We start from the raw sequence: 19,622 nt of genomic DNA on the forward strand, positions 1-19,622 counted from the left end.
CCACATCACAGTAGCATAATTGTGTTACTTCCATTTTCTTTAGTCAGCCTTGCTCTGAGCATGTTCCTTGGGTAATGTTTTTGTCACCTTTACAACAGAGCCCGTATGAAACTGAGTAATAGGTCACCAAGATTTTCCAGAGCTAGCCAGAGGTGCAGTTGTTCATATGATCAAAGTACTTGGCCATTCTTAGGTATGTCAGTGTTGGGGTGGGGTGGGTATTGTTCTTTAAAAAGATATGATGTTGGGGTCCCCCAGCGGCCTGCAAGCCAGGCAGAGGCTGCCACCAGAGCAGTGCAGGTTACCCAGGCAAGCGGCAGAGTCAGGTGGCTGGATGCGGTGGACGGCAGAGTAAATAGACATAAGGCTAGACATAGAGGTAAACATGTATTACTTAAAGGGGAAGGAGAGAAAGAAAGGCAGAAACAGAAAAGAGGACAGAGAGAGAGGAAAAACACGTGTGCACACGCCAGGAGACGGAAAACAGAAGAGAAAGAGTTAAGATGGCGATGAGGAAGGTCAGAAGTGGCTGGGAGTGGGCGTGGTTAGCCCTTAAAGGCACTGCAAAGGAATAACATTCCCGGATCCTTTTTATAATAAAAAGTAGAAGGTTAGACATTACAGTTTGAAGGAATTGGGGCAGTGAATTCTCAAGACTGCTTCCGGCTGATTTGTGGGCGTCGTCTTTGGGGGAGGAGGGAGATCCGAGAGAAGGCTGGGTGCTGTTCACATCCTGGCATAGCTGGTCTCTGCTCCCGATAGGTGTCTGTGGCATGGAAATGTTTGGTGTCCCTTGTACCTGGTTAGGGTGTTAGCAGAACAGAGGACAAAGTTAAATTAAGAAAAAAAATTTAGGACCAGGGAATTGAGGGGTTTTTGTATCTGACCTGTTTATGGTGGGTTCTTTAATTCGGCTCCCTGGAACTCATAAGAACTCCTTGGGTTCATAAAAACAGAAATATTAGACATAATGGATAATGACATATTTTTGTATAATGAAAGGTATTTTTATTTGGTGAAGCAACCTGGCAAAACCTCTTAGCTACCAGACTGTCAGAGATCTTTGAGAAGGATAAGATTTTACTTGAGTTACTGATTTAAAAATGACAGAGAACTTACTTGGTTGGCATCTAGAACTACTCTTTTGGGTCCTCCATGGTCGCTGAAGGTTGTATTTGACCTTTGTTGTTTAGCGCAGAGCCTGTCAGGCTTTAGAAGACCCTGTAGGCTAAGAAATCTGTAGAAAGACAGGCCTAACTTGACCTGGGCAGCTAGGCTGTCGATTCCAGTGATTCTGTCCACGTTTGGAGGTCTCCAGTTTAGGTGAAAGGCAGTTTTTGCCCAATGGTCAGCGCTTGGCAGTCGAAGCAAACTGCAGATGGACGCTGGTCTGTGACCATTTGTCTTCTGTCTTCTTGGAGGAATCAGAGTGCTTGCTAGGAGCCAACCTGTCTCTCTTTGTTATGAAAAGTTATTTAGTAATTAAATATTTAAATATCGCATTCCCCAGATCTCTGAGCAGTTGAGGCTGTTTATTAGGTATAGCTGCAGTATAGATTCTGTCTGGAAGGTTGGGTTTGAGTTTGACTGTATTGACTCTTAACAGATAAGATCCACACTCGTAAAAAGACAGAAAGAAAAAAAAAACTGTTTGTAACATTAAGATTAGTGGCAGAATTGACAATGGTAGAGAATAGCTTAATATTAAATATGAGAGAGTAAAAAGTACATACCAGTTTAAAATATGAGACTTATGATTTTGTAGTCTGAAATGAAATGAAATGAACAATTATTATACATAGAAAAATTGAACAGGAATTAGGCAAAGTGCATGTCTCTGATGAGCCCTATCAGAAGCGCGTCACTATGCAAAACACCTGTAATCAGAGTTAAGGAGAGGATTTCAGTGAACACCGAGGAGGGGGAGAGGAAAGCAGGACATACATAAGAATGAGAGAGCTTGGTCGCGTGATCTGGCTCTCAGTGAATCTAGCAATAAAGTCACCTGGCCCCAATGAACATGGCGGCGGCCACGTGTTGTGGCTTGAATGGAAAAGCCGCAGGAATTTTAAAAGCCGGGGGCCGCCTGGTGTGGGCGATTGCTATCCAGAGTCTGAATCATGAAAACCCACGCAACGAACGCCCAGGACCACGTGAATGAGCGTCCTCGATCCACGGGTGGGGTGTTATGGGCCTAGCTGGATCTGGGTTACTCAGAAACCAGAGACCAGGGCCGCTCCGTAGCGGCAGTTACGACAAGAGGAGAGAAAAAGGAAAGAAAAGAAGTGAAAATGAAAAAAGATAGAGAAAATGAGGACCCGGTCCCCAGACGAATGTCGAATGCACAGCACAGAAATGCAGTGCTAATGCAGGCGGACCAACCCCTGGGGTCATCCAAGCACGATTCCAGTAAAGGAAAGCAACCGTCTGTAGCAGAAGGAGGAACGACTCACCGATTGAAGCCCTCTGGGAAGCCAGTGGTGGGAGTAGAAAAAGAACCCGGTTCAGGATATCCGAGTCACGGCACCAATTTTGTTCTTTAAAAAAAGATATGATGTTGGGGTCCCCCAGCGGCCTGCAAGCCAGGCAGAGGCTGCCACCAGAGCAGTGCAGGTTACCCAGGCAAGCGGCAGAGTCAGGAGGCTGGATGCGGTGGACGACAGAGTAAATAGACATAAGGCTAGACATAGAGGTAAACATGTATTACTTAAAGGGGAAGGAGAGAAAGAAAGGCAGAAATAGAAAGGAGGACAGAGAGAGAAGAAAAACACGTGTGCACACGCCAGGAGATGGAAAACAGAAGAGAAAGAGTTAAGATGGCGATGAGGAAGGTCAGAAGTGGCTGGGAGTGTGCATGGTTAGCCCTTAAAGGCACTGCAAAGGAATAACAGTGGGGAGGCTTCATTTTGTCCTGTTTTGTTTTGTGTGGGGACCAAGAATCAAGCTCAAGGCCTCACACCTGCTAAGCAAGCCCTCTCACCATGGAACTGCAGTCACAGCCTGGGAGATACTACTTGCCCCAGTTTGCTTTCTATTGCATGATAAAACACCAGTATAACTTTAAAGCACACAGTTCTAAATGAGATGTCCTCATCAAGCCTTCCCCTCAAGGCTCGGGGATCTATGTGGCAGATGGGTAGTTCCCAGGAAGCAGTGTCTTTCAGAAACAAAGACTAACTGATGCACATATAAATTCATAGACACTGTAGCAGCACACACAAGACCCTGCACATGGTCAAGCTGGACAAGGTCCCTGCACTAAGGGGGAAGTAAGTGCACGTGGGCTCCCACCCCTAACTATCTGTAATTGATACCCACTAGCAAAGGAAAAAGCCCGTTTTCATCAATGGAGTCTGGCTGGGTGTATTAACCACTCTTCAGGGCAGCCTCCATGCTCAGGAGTATTGACCAACAAGAAATTAACTCAGAGGTTTTTGAGTAGACATTTTAGTATCATTTTCATTTGTTTGGGCTTCTTTCGCTTTCTTTTGTCTTATTGGTCTTTTGATTGTTATTTTGATTTCTCTTTTTGTGTTTGAGGAGCGTATTTGTGTGTTTCTTGTGAGGTTTTTTTGTGTTGTTTGTTTTAAAGAGAGAAAAAAGCCGTAGAGAACAAAAAGGGAGGTGGGAGGAATTGGGGGAGGGGAAGAACATGACCAAGATACGTTGTATGGAAAACATTATCTTTCAATTAGAAAACATTAAGAATAAAGAAATAAAATGCCAAGAGCAAAAGCAACTTAGAAGCAAAGGGTTTGTTTGCCTGAATGAACCACAACCTATCATTGAGGGAAGTCAAGGCAGGCCCTCAAGGCCAGGCAGGAACCTGAAGGCAAGAACAAAGCAGCAGCCACAGAAGAATGTGCTTACAAGCCTGCACCCCATGACTTACTCGATTTTCTTATTCTTACAAGCCAGAACTGCCTTCCCAGGGGTGGCACAGCAGGGCCCTCCAACATCAATCATTAATCCAAACCTCTGAAGACCTGCCTATAGGCCAATCTGATGAAGTATTATCAAAGTATTATCAATTTGATGAACTACTCCCCCTTCCCAGATGGCTCTAGCTGTGTCCAATTGACAAAAACGAACCAGCCCAGAGCTCTTATCCCTACACAAGAGAGAAGGCACAAACTAATTTAATAACGTCCTCAATTTTGTTTCCAGAAGATTGTGTTAGGTCCCTGGCTGTCGGATACCTAAGTTGAAGCTAAGGGTTGAAAGAATGGAATATAGTTGAACACTTACAATAACGTCATAATTTTTTTATTCGTAATGCTACCAGTTATATTTCCTGCTTAATAAAATTAAGGGCCCAAATACTTCTGATCGGCCCCTCAGCCTGGAGGGGCAGGAAGACAGCCACAGACCCACTGGGTGCCACTGTGATGAGCAGGTACGTGGTAGAGAAATGGAAGAGAAAAGGAGAAAGAAGCCGTTGTTCACTGTGTAGAAAAAGGGAACAGAAGGCACAATGTTGGTGAGGAACAGGCTGATATGGGTGGCCTGTGATGCCACCTGGGGTCATGTGATGTCCAGGCCTGTGCTGTCACTGAGGGCTCTGTCTGGGTCCGTGGCCAAACTGCAGTCACGGCATGTGATGATATCCAATGGTATCCATGGCCCATATTACCACCAATGCCGGAGGTCTGAGCCACCACCTGAAGCCACATTGGTGTCAGAGGGCCACACTACCATACTGATCTGCGTGGCTTGCACTGCCACCAAGACCATGCCAAAGCTGTGGTTGAGGGTTGGCAGGGTCTGTGCTGATATCCATAGCCTGGGTTGCCATTGGGAGAGCTAGCCCTGGGGGCCTGGACCCCAAGTAACTGGTCCCTCCCCTAACCAGCCACCTTAGCAGGAGAGCTGCCCTCCTCTCCCAGAACTGGCACCAGTGGCAGGGGCGAGGGAGAGCCACTTCTGACCCTTGTCTAAATGGAATGGTCCTAATGGAGGCCCAGACTGGACTGACCAACTCAGATGTCACACCGGTCCACATCCAGGGCTTTGAGTTGGCCCATCCCAATATCTACTTCATCTATGACCTGGTGGATGAAGTGCATAAAGGGACTCGTCCTACAGGACATGGACTCAGGGCAACTGCAGGATATCTGTCAGGGAGGGTCCAGTATTGATGCTGTATCAGAAGCCAGAGGCCTTGAACCAGATCAGCATCTCATTGCAATGGACGTTCGCAAGTAAAGCTGTTTGAGCAACAAGGTATATTGTGTGACACACCACAGGTCCCAAGGCCACTGTGACAAAAGAGTATACGATGGTGAGGCTAGAAAGATGGAGGAGTGAAATGGGTTTTTATGGTTGCTGTTGTTTTGTTTTATTGGTTTGTATTTGGGGTGAAGGAGGCTATGCGGGTAGAAGGCAGACCTGGAAGGACTGGGAAATGAGTGGAATTGGGGTGCATGATATGAAATTCCCAAAGAATCAATGAAAAAAATGTTTAAAAATAAGAGAAACAATTAGCATAAGCACATTAATACCTACAGTTTGTGTTCTGCAAGGACCAGTAGATTAAACATATTGAATAAAGTGAAGTCATTTGAAATACAATTTTGTCTTAAGAAAAAAAATTTCAGAGCTCATCTGCTGTGCTCATCTTAATGAGTCTACTATAGAGTTTGAGATGTGGTTCGGGATAGCATGCTTGCTTAGAGTCCTGAAGGCCTTAGATTCAGACCCTAGCTCTTCACCAAAATGAAGCAACAGAGAAGGAAGAAGTGAAGGGTGTTGACAGAGGTTTCTGTCCCACCTGGTCCCACAGCCATTCAGTTCCAAAGAAACACACAGAGGTCTACATTAATCATAAAATGGTTGGCCTATTAGCTCAGGCTTTTTATTAATTCTTACATCTTACATTAACCCATAATTCTTGTCTGTGTCAGTCTCGTGGCTTGGTACCTTTTATCAGCAAGGCGTTCTCATCTTGCTTCCTCTGCGTCTAGGTGACGACTGCAGACTGAGTCTTTCCTCTTCCCAGAATTCTTCTGTTCTCATCGCCCCACCTCTACTTCCTGCCTGGTCGTTCTACCTATACTTTCTGCCAGGCTACTGGCCAATCAGTGTTTTACTAAAACAATGCAAGTGACAAGGTACAAGACCATTGTCCCACAGCAGAAGGGGAGGAGAGGAGAGGGAAAAGGAGAAGGGTAGAGGCATGCATGGAAATTACAGCTGCCAAACTGAACAGATTAAAAATGCATATTAGTTCCCTAAGTGCTTTTTGCCTCAGTCTGTTTTTAAATTCAACTCACATTTTTCATGATGTTTTGCATTTTTAAGTCCACATCCCTGCCCTTGGGGTGCACACAGCAGCCTTTGTAGGGTAAGGAGACAGACTATGACTTCTGAGGGCTTCAACTATGTGTCTCAAACCTGACACCCTATTCCCACAGTTTGGCCTTACCATAGAATAACCAGGGCTACATAGTGAGATCATGCCTCCAATAATGACATCAATCCATTAATCACCTCCTAAATGCCCCCACATCTAACACTGGTGCATTGGGGTGGTTATGCTTATAACATATTAACTCTTGGGGAACATCAACTATTAGCCAGCATTGTCTGCAAGGCAGACCCAAGTCAAGAACTGGTGTTTCAAAGCCAAATCTCAAAAGCCACTGGTCCTGTGTAAAGAGCAACCTTGAAAATGTCTTTGAAGAGACAGAACAAGGTGAAGAAGGAACCATGCTTGTACATGACACCTAAATTCTCCTGGTCCCTTACGCATCTCATTCTCCACACAGGAACAGGCAGGTGCCTATTCTTCTGCATTGCTTTTTCAGTCTGGCCATTAGCAATGAAGCAGTACTCATCCCGGAACCCAAGCAATATTATTGCTATAGACGAAGGGCTTCCCCAGTTCACCCTCAGCAGCTAGGGTCTATGTAACATGAGGGCCAGCTTGTTGGGGTTTCTGTCCCACCCGGTACCCCACAACCGGCAAGTCCCAAAGAAAATCACACAAAGTCTACATTAGGTTATAAACTGATTGGCCCATTAGCTCAGTCTTCTTATTAACTAATTCTTACATCTTACAGTAACCCATAATTCTTGTCTGTGTTAGCCATATGGCTTGGTACCTTTTTCAGCTGACAGCTCACATGTTGCTTCTTCGGTGATCTGGGCAGGAACGGCAGAGGGAGCTTCCTGCTTCCCAGAATTCTCCTGTTCTCATTGCATCACCTCTACTTCCTGTCTGGTTTTCCCATCTATACTTTCTGCCTGGCCAATCAGCATTTATTTAAAATATGATTGACAGAATACAGACAATTCTCCCACACCAGGTCTAAGAGTGACTTTGCTTGCTTAAAAGCAAGAGGTAGTGTGCCTTTCTACTGCAACAGAAAAAGAGAAAGACATGTACTTGGTTTTTTGTCTTACTGTCAAGTTGTGGGGTTTCTCATTGTTAAATTAAGTTTTACTTACCAACACTATCATCTTCCAATAATACAAGTCAATCTATCTGTGGGCCAGCATTTTTTTACAAAAAAAAAAAAATCAAGGCATATCTACTGCATGCTGACAGGCATTTCAGAAAGCTTGCTTGGTCATCTGTAATAGGCTCATGTCATCAAATCTGTTTCTTACTGTGAAGTCAGGTCTGGAAGCCAATGGGATAGAGCCTCTTCTGGGTAAGGCAAGATGGCCAGGTAATCTCAAAGAGAGGACCTGGGACCAGAAACCTCAACATAGCTTGCAAGCTTCTTAGAAAGGCACCTTTTCTTAGCCTCTTCCAGGTGCCCCAAGTCAGAGTCTATGGGTACAAGAAGGGGACATATGGGAAATCTGAGTGGTTCTGTTATAAACCCTGTTTACTTGAATGTGGTTGGAGGAGCCTGGAAATGGTTCAACAGTACTTCTGCTCCTGTAATGACCTGGGTTCCATTTCCAGAACCCACATAAGCTTACAACCGCCTATAACTCCAGTTCCAGGGAGTCTGATGCCCTCTGACCTCCTCCTCAAGCAGTTGTATGGAAATGGAGCTGTATGCAAACTAGAGCCAAACAGTTAAAAAGGGCCAGAGAAAGAAACACGGCTTGGAGCTGAAAACAGAGCCAACTCTTGTCTCTGACCAACTGAACATGAAATCAATCCATGAACAGAAAAACTAACCAATCCCTGAGCAAGAAACCAACCAATCCTGAAACATCAAATCTAGCATGGACCTTGAAGCTACAGCCAGAGGAAGAAACACCCTGGATCTGATAGCCAGGTCAGGGAGAGAAACACTTTAGCCCTGAACCCAGAACCAAAGAAACACACCCTGACTCTGAAACCAAAGCAAAAGAAATACACTTTGGCCCTAGAATCAAAGCCAATAAAAGAAACATATCTTAGCCCTTAAAATAGAGCCGAAAGGCTAAAAAGGGCTAGTGAAAGAAACACAGTTTGGCCCTGAAACCAGAGTCAACTCTGCCCTTGACCAACTAAACCAACCAATGCCTGAGTAGGAAGACCAGCCAATCCCTGAGCAGAAAAACTTCTCCCTGGGGAACCTCTGCCGCTAAGAAGCCCTATATAAGCCCCTCTGCCTGTTCAGTTTGGGGCTGTTCCTATCTCACCCTGGCAGAGGCAGTCACTCTCCCGGACTCCTCCTTCCTCCCAAAAAACAAAATCTCTTTCTTAAAAAACTTTTGGGTGAAGATCTTCCTTTGCCAGAGCAGAACCTTTACTGAGACTGTCGCTTAAGGGGGCTGAGCAGAAAAAGAAAAAGAAAAAAAAAAACAGAAGAAATAGTTATATTGGCTGGAAAACTCCCTTGGGAGTGGAGCAGAAAAGGTAACTTTTTGTCGGTGGAGATTGCTACATTTCTGCGGGGGCTTCCCCATTAACAGAGTGAAGCAGAAGTAACATCATAGGTGGGAGCTGAACAGAGCAGAAGAAACTGATACCCCTGCTAGGATGTTCCCTTAGGAGAACAGAGCAGAGCTCGGCTGTAACCACTCTCTCTGGGAGAGGAGCAGGATTGCTACATCCTATGGGGGGCACCATCCCCCGCTGCACCCCAGGTTCATGTATCAGCTGACTTCCTGACAAGTCAGGATACCTTTCCCTTCAGAGCTGTAACTCTCACAAAAGTGTAAACACACACACACACACACACACACATTAAGAAAGAAAAGCCAACGTGGGAAGGAGAGGTCAAAGGGCAACAGATAGGAAGCAAAACTGAAGCTGTGCCTTTCCATTGCGTGCGCCCAGTATCTAAGACTTGATCACATGCTTAGTAGAGCCTTGTAAATGTTGGTCATGTGAAAGACTGCATGCATGCTTTCCCATAGGACGTCATGGATGGTCAGTAGTCCATTTCCACTTCTACCAAGGTGGCAGCCAGAAATGAGAGAGAGAGAGAGAAAAAAAAAAAACATGCTCAAATTTAATGTATTCCAAAACCCATACCTAGCCTTGCAAGAAGGCTCAGTATTGTCTGCTTTATTCTCTAATTCAGTGGTTCTCAGCCTTCCTAATGCTGCAACTCTTCAATACAGTTCCTCATGCTGTGGTGACCCCCCAACTACAAAATTATTTTTTGTTGCTACCTTATAACTGTAATTTTGCTACTGTTATGAATCATAATGTAAGTAACTGCTATGCAGGATATCTGATATGTAACACCTGTGAAGGGTCCTCAATCTTCCCCCCACCCAAAGGATTTGTGAGCCATGGGTTAAGAGCCACTACCCTAGTTTGTAACAATGTAGTTAACAATTCACACACTGCATGGCAGCTAGTACTTTACACGTCTACAATCTGCTCCCCCACAGACCCATTAAGAGCGGGAGAATTAGACACAATTCACAGCCGCGGTAGTCCCCGGATGGAGTCTACTCCAGGCTGTGACTGACTCTGTCTCTATTAATTTAGCTGGCAATTAGTCACTGTGCTTGGTTTTGAATCTTTACCATGGGGGCAATGAGCAACCCTGGAGAAATCACATGCTCTGGAACTGGGGACCTCAGTGAGCAGTTATGGCTCCGCCACCATCAGACTGGGCAAAGCCAGGTCCCAGTGCTCTGGAGCTGGGCAGACCTCAGTGTTCAGCAATGACGCCACCACTGTAGAGCTGGGGTGGAGATCAGTCTTCTCATCTCTAAGCCCGGCTCCAGGGGATACCTCCAAAGAGTCATTGAGAGTATGAAATAGATAAAGCACGTGAAATGTTTGGGGCAGCGCTCACCCCAGATGGGTGTTCATGGCCGTGCGATGAGAGGATGATGAAGACAGCCATGTTTGCATCCTTCTCTAGCCAGATGATGAATGTCTCTGAGCATATTAACTTTCTTCTTTTTCTCAATCTTCCTCCCTCCCTCCTTTCTTCCCTTCCCACTCCTTTCCTCCCTCCTTCTCTTCTTCCCTCCCTCCTCTCTTTTGTATTCTTCAGGGGCTATAAAGTGCAATGAAGAACAGTCATCCCATAGACACCCGGAGAGGTTGAAGGTTTAAAAAAATCCCCAGTAGTTTAGTTTTCATAAAGTTGAAAATGTTTAACCACAGGAAAGTAAAGCGTGAGGGAAAGCATAGCATTTGTAAATGACTGTATATTGCCCCTTATGAGTCATTTACAGTTTAAGTTTGGACAGATAAGAAATTCTAGAGAAATGCCTCTTATGTCACTCCTGATAAATGGACACCACTGAAATACCCCAATAGTTGTGGTGTTTGCATCTCTCTCTCTCTCTCTTCCTCTCCTTCCCCTCTCTCCCTCCCACCTCTTTGCTTCTTTCCCTCTCTCCCTCTCTCTCTACCTGTTTCTCTCTCCCTCTCTCTCTCTGCCTCCCTCCCTCTTCCCTCTCTCTCTGCCTCCCTCCCTCTCTTCCTCTCTCTCCCCCTCTTTCCTTCCCCCTTTCTCTTTCTTTGCCTCATGGTCACTATCTCCTTTTTTTTTTTTTTTTTTGGTTTTTCAAGAGAGGGTTTCTCTGTGGCTTTGGAGTCTGTACTGGAACTAGCTCTTGTAGACCAGGCTGCCCTCGAATTCATAGAGATCCTCCTGCCTCTGTCTCCCAAGTGCTGGGATTAAAGGCATGTGCCACCGCTGCCCGGCAGTCACTGTCTCTATATGCAAGCTCTTAGCTACTGCTCCAGCACCATGCCTGCACGTCTGCTATCATGTTCCTTGCCATCATGGTCAGACTCTTTCTTCTACAAGTTGCCTTGGTCACTGTGGGAGAAAAGTAACAAAAACACCTACCATCAAATGAATGGATACAGAGAATAGCATATGTGTTCACAGTTGAATTTTATTCAGCCATAAAAAATGATGTCATTTGCAGGAAAAAATGGATGCAACTAGAGATTATCCTATTAAATGGAATGAGTCAGCCTCAGAAAGACAAACGGCATATGTTTTCCCTCATTTGTGGATCCTGAATTTTATGGAGATGCATGATTCATCCTTGGGTGGGTATGAAAAAGGGTGGAAGAGAGATTTTCCAAAGGAATAAGGAGAATGACAGGGAGGTAGGAATGGGAAGGTGAATACGGTCGAAGCATATGACGTATATGAAAATGTCTATGGACTGCAAATAAACACTAATATGAATTGTTTGTGAAGAGAAACATTCCAGAGAACTGAAGTAGTCCCTCAGATAGTAAAGAATGGTCGGCGAAACCACAGCCCTTCACGTATTTCTCAGGAAATATTCTATTGAGTATGGTCCTCACCACAGGTACCGAGCTGCCCCAGAGAAGAGTTCCACATGACCATTAACCCCTCTCAGGAGATGCTCTCACCATGTCAAAGGCCTTATTCGTCCCTAGGCGAATTTAGCTGCGCTGTCGCCCACTCTCCATAGTGAACGACTTTAACTCGAAATTATCCAAGTCCTCAAGGTGCTCACTTACCTAACCAGGTTGCCTCTACCCCAAAGCCTTGCCTGTGAGTGAGTCTGTAGCTCTAGACAATTACCTGTGACCGACTCACACTGTGAGTGTAACTCTAGGAAGGTCTAGTTTGGTCAATTTGTCTCTTTACCCACTTTCGTGTTCATTCTAGGTCAATTCAGATACAATCAAATTCATCTGGGTAAGAAGAAAACAAAGACTGAGATTTATTTTATTAACCAGCAAGGCCATACCATCTCCTTTTTACAAGGCTTAGAGACTAAAAGGAACCAGACAGGCTTTAGCGACTGTTAGTCGTATTCATTGCTTTTAGTCCAACGGGGAAAATAAATATCACATTCACTGTGTCCTGATCTACATCATTAGCAGGGCCTAAGAAGGTCATCCACCTAGCCCATCTCTTTTGAAAAAAAAAAGTTCCCAAACAGGGCTGGTGAGATGGCTCAGCAGGTAAAGGCACTCATCACCACACCTGCCCACCCGAGTCCAACTTAAACTCATTTGGTAGGAGAGAATGGACTTCTACAGCGTGTCCTGTGACACCACACACACACACAGAGCACAAATAAAGAAATGTAAATTAAGTTCTAAACTCAGGATGAGGCGGAAGAGGATAAAGAATTATCACCAATATGGCACAGGTGGGTCTATCAGCAGTGTGAGTAAAATTAAGCCTTCCCAACACGTTCTGTTGTTTCCTTATTTGACCTTTGGTGCCCACAGCTTTTATGAGAAGCTTATCCACATGACACGATTTGAACACATGTTTTTTAAATGCCCCAAGAGCATGAGTATCCACTTCCTTATGGTCGGCACCTGCTCCTCCCATAGCCTGTGAAAGGCAAACTTATGTGCTTTAGCAAATCTCCAATTTCTCTTTAAGGTTAAGATCCTTGAAAGGGAAAAAGAAGAAAGTTCCCTTGGCATCAATAAAAGGAGGGTGGAGAGGATTCCAGAAATGTCAGGCAGGGGATGAAGGTCATGCCCCTGTGCTGTGCCTGGGGTGGAATCTAGAACGGTGGATTCTTCTAGAAACTAGATCTGCCATGTTCTTATCAGAATAGTTCTTGACCCCTGGTAGACGTGACTTCTCGCAGGTTCTGGTTGCCCTCCGTTGGTGGCAGGCTGAGCACACTCGACTGGAAAAATCACACCGCATCAGGGCGCCTTCACTGAGCTTCACCATGAGCAACGATGCTGTTCCTCCGAACCAGCTGTATTCTGTGGACACTATGAACATGAAGCTAGGGAGCCCTTTCCCCCCAAAAAACGGATTCCTATCCTGCTGTGGGATCTCTCCCTCCTACATATGATCTGGCCATTGTGAGGCCATTCACCATCAAGTCTTCACCAGAACCCAGCAGAAGCTGCTGAACTGTGAGCTAAGTCAACCTCTCTTCATAATACGGTACCTAGCTTGGGGTACCTCATTATTGTCATAGAAAATGAATGACTATAAGCCCCCCCAATATATCTTAGACTCTGCTTCTAGGAATTTGACATTTATTTCCTCTATATCACCGCATCTAAAACACTACCAGCTCTAAAGCTGTTGTCACACATCAACAAGGAGGAAAGCTGCTGCCAAAGAAAGGCTGCCAGGCTTTTCCGTGGGGAAATCTTCATGTTAGGAGAGGAAGATGTGGGAAAATGAACATCTCTGAACTAATTAAATCTGACCTATAAACACAGAGACTAGCTTGCTACTCTGCACACATCCAAAAAGATCCTGAGTTTGCACAGCAAGCTTGCATATAGATAAGTAGGCCCGCCTTCACGCATAGTGATTTGCAAACCTGAGACTCAGGTTTAAACTGAGTTTTTAAGGAATTTTACTTACGGGTAAATTTTATCATATTTCAAGGCAGACAAGGTAGCAGTGTGGGGAACTAACTGTACCTTATAAATAGATTCCTGTCAGAGTCTTACCACAAAATGATTGCTATCCATACAGTGTAATTCTCACTGTAGTCTTTGGGGATAGTTTCAGACAGGGACAATAGTAAGGACAAATTTCATGAAAGCATCATTTGTTCAGGAATGAAGACAACAGTTTAGTTTTTTAGCATGACCACAGAGGTATACATGGTTGTACTCCTATGTCTATATTCCTCTCTCTCTCTCTCTCTCTCTCTCTCTCTCTCTCTCTCTCTCTCTCTCTGCCACTGGCATTCCATTCCACACAATGATCATAGCAACAGATGTCAACAGACAAGAAGCAAGACAATATCATAACCAGCAAATGCAGTATCGACACTGTTTACAATTCAACTGAGCTATGAGCACGAGCTGGAAGGCAGCTCTGTGCGTGGTTCAGCACTTGTTTTACACAGGGGAGGTCCTGGGGTTTCTCCAGCACTGGCAGCAACAGATGGAGATCCACAAACAGCTGGGATCTAGTGCAGCTTCATCGGGCAGCCACACTATCACAAACACTTGCTGGCTGAAACAATTATAAGAGAACTTGGTTTATAAGACACATCTCAACTTCAGAGAGGTCAGGATCGAAAAATTAGGTCATCATCAACTTTCTGAAATATATTAGATGACACTTTGTTGTGAGGATAGTACCTTAGCATATATGGAGTGAAGAGGTTGTTCCTATGAATCTGAGACACATAACAGATGAAGAGGTTGTTCCTATGCATCTGGGACACATAACAGATCTTCATTATCTCCAAGAAGATATTGTCACCTTGGGCAGGCAATCCTTGGCCACAGTGTCCTCTCTTTGGGGATTGACTATAGACACCAGGCCAACTAACATCTCCCCCAGAGAGTCAGCACAGTCCTCAGGCAAACATTCTCTAAGGTGATGGAAGCTATCAGGAGCCTGGAGAGAGCCAGGCTTTTTCAGCTGTGCAGCGGTGACGTAAGTTGTGTTGACCTCCTTCAACCAGTCCCATCTACAGAGGGAGAATTTAGAACAATGAATGGGTGTATAAACCCTGGAACTGTGCAATCCAGAAGGAAGCCTCGGCTATCTCCGGCTGTGAGGTTTGGAGCTAGTCATTTCGTACTGTTGTGTCTCGGTTCTCTTAGGCATAAAATAGAGATGCCATCTCTGTATTTCATAGAATCAATGATGTTCTTGACATGACACACATCGTATACCATAAAATGATAGCTACCTTGTCAAACTAAAGCTTGAATGCCCCAGAAAAATATCCGGCAAAGAGTTTTATCTACCTGTTCACTGTCATGTCCCCGGAGCCCAGAACACTGCTGACACTTAGTAGGTGCTCAGCACCTCAAGCTGTAGGACTTAGTGGCAGATTCCATACGTATTTAGATAATAATGGATTGAGAGACTTCACACTGTAGAGCAGAGCAACTATAAGTAAAGCTCGAATTGCCCACTTGCTCCTCTTCTCCCTCAGCCTTTTAAATACCCCCAACATGATGAGGCAATTTCAATGAAAATAAATCCTAGAAGGTGAAATGATATAACTAACTATGCTCCGCATAAACTGGAATAATTTATTGTTCCAAGGATGCTCACCAATCACCTAGCAACAGCAAAAAGGGAAACACAGGTGTTTGGGCTCGGTTCACACTTGTTAACTAATAAGATGAGCATTTTCCCCTTGGAAATTCTAAGTAGTTTTCAGTGGACTCAAAAAGAAAAAAAAAATTAGCTGGAACCCAAGGGCTTTTGGTAACCCCTGTTCAGTGCCTTGCTCCTGGTATTCAGCTTTTTTTTACACCTATTTTATGTTATTCAGAGAATAATAAGCTGAATCAAAGCTCTGTAATTTACCAGCCTTGCGGCTGAGAACTGGAGAGATAGTGGTTAAAAGCACGGCTTCTTGCAGAAGACCCACATGGCAGCTCAGAAGCATCCATAACCCCAGTCCCAAGGAGTCTGCCTCCTCTTCTGACCTCCACAGGCACCAGACACACACGAGATGCACAAACATACATGCGGGCAAAGCATACACATAAAACAAAAATACATGAATTTCAGGCAGAAACCAAAGGAATGACACACCAGTAGGTGACAACGAGGGATAAACAAACACACGATGCCCTGGAAGCAAGAAATGCTATATAGGTGTCAAACCTATCAGCAAAAGATGCTTTCGTTCCCCATAAACTTTTTCTATTTGATTATATGATAGCTTAGGGCTATACGTAAATTTATATCAGGCTTACAGTCACAGATGCCTCCTCCCAGTGCTATCAGAGAATCAAGCTTCCAACTCCAACCCCACCCAGCACACCCAAACCATAACAGCTAAAACACAACACTGCCCTTAGCAAAGCCCCTGGGGCACCCCTAGATCCCAGCTTCTGAAAGGCAACCTCTGGGTCTCTCAAGTGACCCATGAGCGTCCCTTTAGGAACGACTCCAAGAAGAGTTTCCCTCTTGCATCATTCCCCTAGAGATCTCAGTTCCTGCGGGAGCTGGGATGGCAGGATGATACATTCCCACCTTTGGGGGTTAGGTTCAGGAATGGGATCAGGTGTGGCTGGTTCCCACAAGATTACAGGGCACAAGGTAGAGAAGAGTGACACGGAGAAGTTGGATGCTAGCCCCACCCAACCCTGCCCCCCCAAAAAAAACAAGATGGCTCCCCGGCCAGCCAGAGCAGCAGCTGTCCACCACGTGAAGAGAGAAGGCAATATTTTCTGAAATACTGTTTATGTTCATGCTGTGAGCCTGCCCAGAAGTTAAAGACCCTTCTCTGCTCAAAGAATACTTACATCCTCGGTGAAGGTTTCACCCTCCTGGCATCCATGGGAAAAGAACAAGGATCTGGCAGTAATTACGAACTGCCTCTTCCCCTGACCTAATGAAACAGCTCTCCAGTCCTTTGCGCTGCGTGGATTTCAGTGGCCATCTTTGCCTCCCAGCTCCATCACAGCGACGGTTTCTAACTCGCTGAAACACTTCGTGCGGAAACTTTCTGATTTCGGTGAACGATGAGTTTATACAGGTGGTTCACATACTCAGGAGCCCTTTTCTCAGTTGCTGTTTTGGGCGGTAAGTACCAGAACACCCAACTCGAAACTGTAGAAGCCAAACCAAAATCTAAGAGTCCAGGTATCGGACAGTATTCTGAGAGCTTCATCAGTGATCCAGCTCCATTCTCCATGATATCCAAGGTGCCTTCTGCCCTTGTTTTACGGGATTTTCATCTGGGGCTGGAAGTAAAATGCCTGAAGGACTTCATTCACCAGTACACACAAAGCTATCTGGAAGATGATGAAAATTAGATTGTTTATTTCTCCCTTTCAGGTGTGTATGTATGTGTTTGTGTTTCCGTGTGTGCGCTAGGTCTCAAGCACAGAGCCTTATGAATGCTAAGCAACTCCTCTACCACCAAGCTACATTCCGACATCACTTCTTAAAAGTTATTAATTTATATTTTATGTTTGTTTTTATTCATGTCTATGTGCATGCCGTACATATGAAGGTGTCTGTGAAGGCCTGAAGAGGGTGTTAGATTCCCTGGTGCTGGAGTTACAGGCAGCTGGGAGCCAAGTCATGTGGGTGCTTGGAACCCAACTTAGGTCCTCTGAAAGAGCAGGAAGTGCTCTTAACTGCTAAGTCACCTCTCTAGGCCTATTATTCATTTGGTTGTTTGGTGTCTGTGTGTGTGTGTGTGTGTGTGTGTGTACAGTCATGCCACGGTACAAGTGTGAAGCCCACAAAACAACTTGTAGAGATTGGTTCTCTCTTTCTATCGTGTGGTTTCCCAGAGATCCAACTCAGTAATCGGGATTGATAACACAGCGCTCTTACGTGCTGAGCCACCTCCTTGTGCCCAAGGTCATTACTTTATGTAGGTCTCAGGAATAAAGTAAAATGTTCCAGATCCTTGGAGCAAACTTTATTCTTATCTCATTGACCTAGAGAGAGTCACATGTTTAATCCTGAAATAACGTGGCTTGAATCTGAGTTTGTCTAGTCACCTGCAAAGAGATTATACAAACCATGACTGAACTCCACCTTACTAGGCTCCACACAATAGTAAGGATGGTGGCTATTCGATGAAGTGATGGTGAGATAGGCCGTGGTTCCCTGCTGTCACGCGTACCCGAACCTCATGATTACTCTGAGCAATGAGTAATGACTTCTCAGACTCCATGTTTGAGAAACTTTTTTTTATTTTTTTATTTTTTTATTTTTTATTTTTTAGACAGGGTTTCTCTGTAGTTTTTGGTGCCTGTCCTGGAACTAGCTCTTGTAGACCAGGCTGGCCTCGAACTCACAGAGATCCACCTGCCTCTGCCTCCCAAGTGCTGGGATTAAAGGCGTGCGCCACCACCGCCCGGCCATGTTTCAGAAACTTAAGACTTCGTGGCAGACAGACGCTGTTATCCTCTAACTATGCTGGAAAACACCACCAGGAGCTTTCTTGACCCATTGTAACTGCGGCAAGGGCTTTGAACAGAGGCTTCTCTCCCCACATGGACTTGGGTTAGTTGTCAGTATTTCAAAATCTACAATCTAGAGAACCGGGAACCACTAGGAAAACCTCTTGAGTGGCAAGCCTGGCCAGTCTCCAGGAGGAGCAGGCCCAGCAGCAATAGGACACCAGGGTGCAAAGTTCAAAGGTATGATGAACTCGGAAGTGCGGGGTATTTTGAGTTCCCGAGAAATACTAAATAGTTTCAATATACATAGAGCTTGCCCCCAACCTAGGACAGTTTCCAATCCTGCTCCTAAACCACTGCCAGGAATTCTGAGTGAACACAGCACACAATGGACGCTAATATCACTCACCTATAACCTTTGATGGTGCCAATCTCAGCACCCACAACGAAGACCTGAGCACATCCTCCCGCAATGAGATTGCCATAAAACATGAGCAAGCATGGAAAAATGGGAGGTACCCCCTGCTAAAGTCCAGGTCTGAAAGTTTCTGTCTGGTCTCCAGTGGAAGGGAAATCAGGCAATCTTTCCAGCCTCAACTGAACTACATTTAAAATGAAGACTCAGACACACCACCCTTTATCAGCAAACTGAAAAACGTAAGACCAGCCTCTCAGAGTGCTTTATGGAATATTGTTGTAAAGAGGCCACTTGTTCATTTCCCAGCTGCCCAGACTCCCAAAATAACCACACAGAAATTGTATTAATTAAATCACTGCTTGGCCTATTAGCTCTAACTTGTTATTGGTTAATTTTTACATACTAATTTAACCCATTTCCATTATTTTATTTTTATTTTATTTCCATTATTTTATATTTTACCATGAGGCTTGTGGCCTACGGTCAAGGTTCCAGCATGTCTGTCTCCGGCAGCGGCTTCAAGGCTTCCCCCTGACTCCACCTTCCTTCTCCCAGCATTCAGTTTAGTTCCGCCCGCTCAGATCTACCCTATCAACAGGCCAAGGCAGCTTCTTTCTTAGGCAGTGGCATTCACAGCACACAGAGGGGAATCCCACAACAGAATACATGTGAACTTCAGCAAAATCACCCAGTTACTTGGGATACATTTTAATTTCATCCCTTTATTTCCCTCTGGCTAGTAAGGATTCACCTAGAAGGATGGGCCCCTGAAGTGCTTCTTCAGGGATTCCTATAGTTTGGATCGCGACTACCTCTCAAAGACCGACGTGTTCCAGGTTTGCCCCCCCACCCCACGCTGTGGTGTGGTGGGACACAGTGGAACCTTCAGACATGATGCCTGCTGTCTTCCTTTCTCCTCTGCTGTGACAAACACCTATCACGAAGCAGCTTAGGGGAGGAGGAGTTTATGTGGGCTCTGTTTGGGGGTGCAGCCCACCATGACGGTGGAGGTGA

At 45.1% G+C, this 19,622-nt stretch overlaps 1 long non-coding RNA gene across 1 annotated transcript; it reads right to left on the reverse strand.

The window, feature by feature from the left end:
* Positions 1-374: 374 nt before the first annotated feature.
* LOC148119538 (uncharacterized) lies at positions 375-10,345 on the reverse strand. Its single transcript, XR_015735091.1, has 2 exons — positions 10,203-10,345; positions 375-2,537 (listed from the first exon to the last, which is right to left on the reverse strand). It is a non-coding gene; the product is annotated as an uncharacterized LOC148119538 (long non-coding RNA).
* Between the last annotated feature and the right edge of the window lie 9,277 nt (positions 10,346-19,622).

This window comes from Myodes glareolus, chromosome 16 (assembly GCF_982192425.1).
Source record: "Myodes glareolus chromosome 16, mMyoGla1.1, whole genome shotgun sequence".
In the NCBI taxonomy this organism is placed as follows: Eukaryota; Metazoa; Chordata; class Mammalia; order Rodentia; family Cricetidae; genus Myodes; species Myodes glareolus.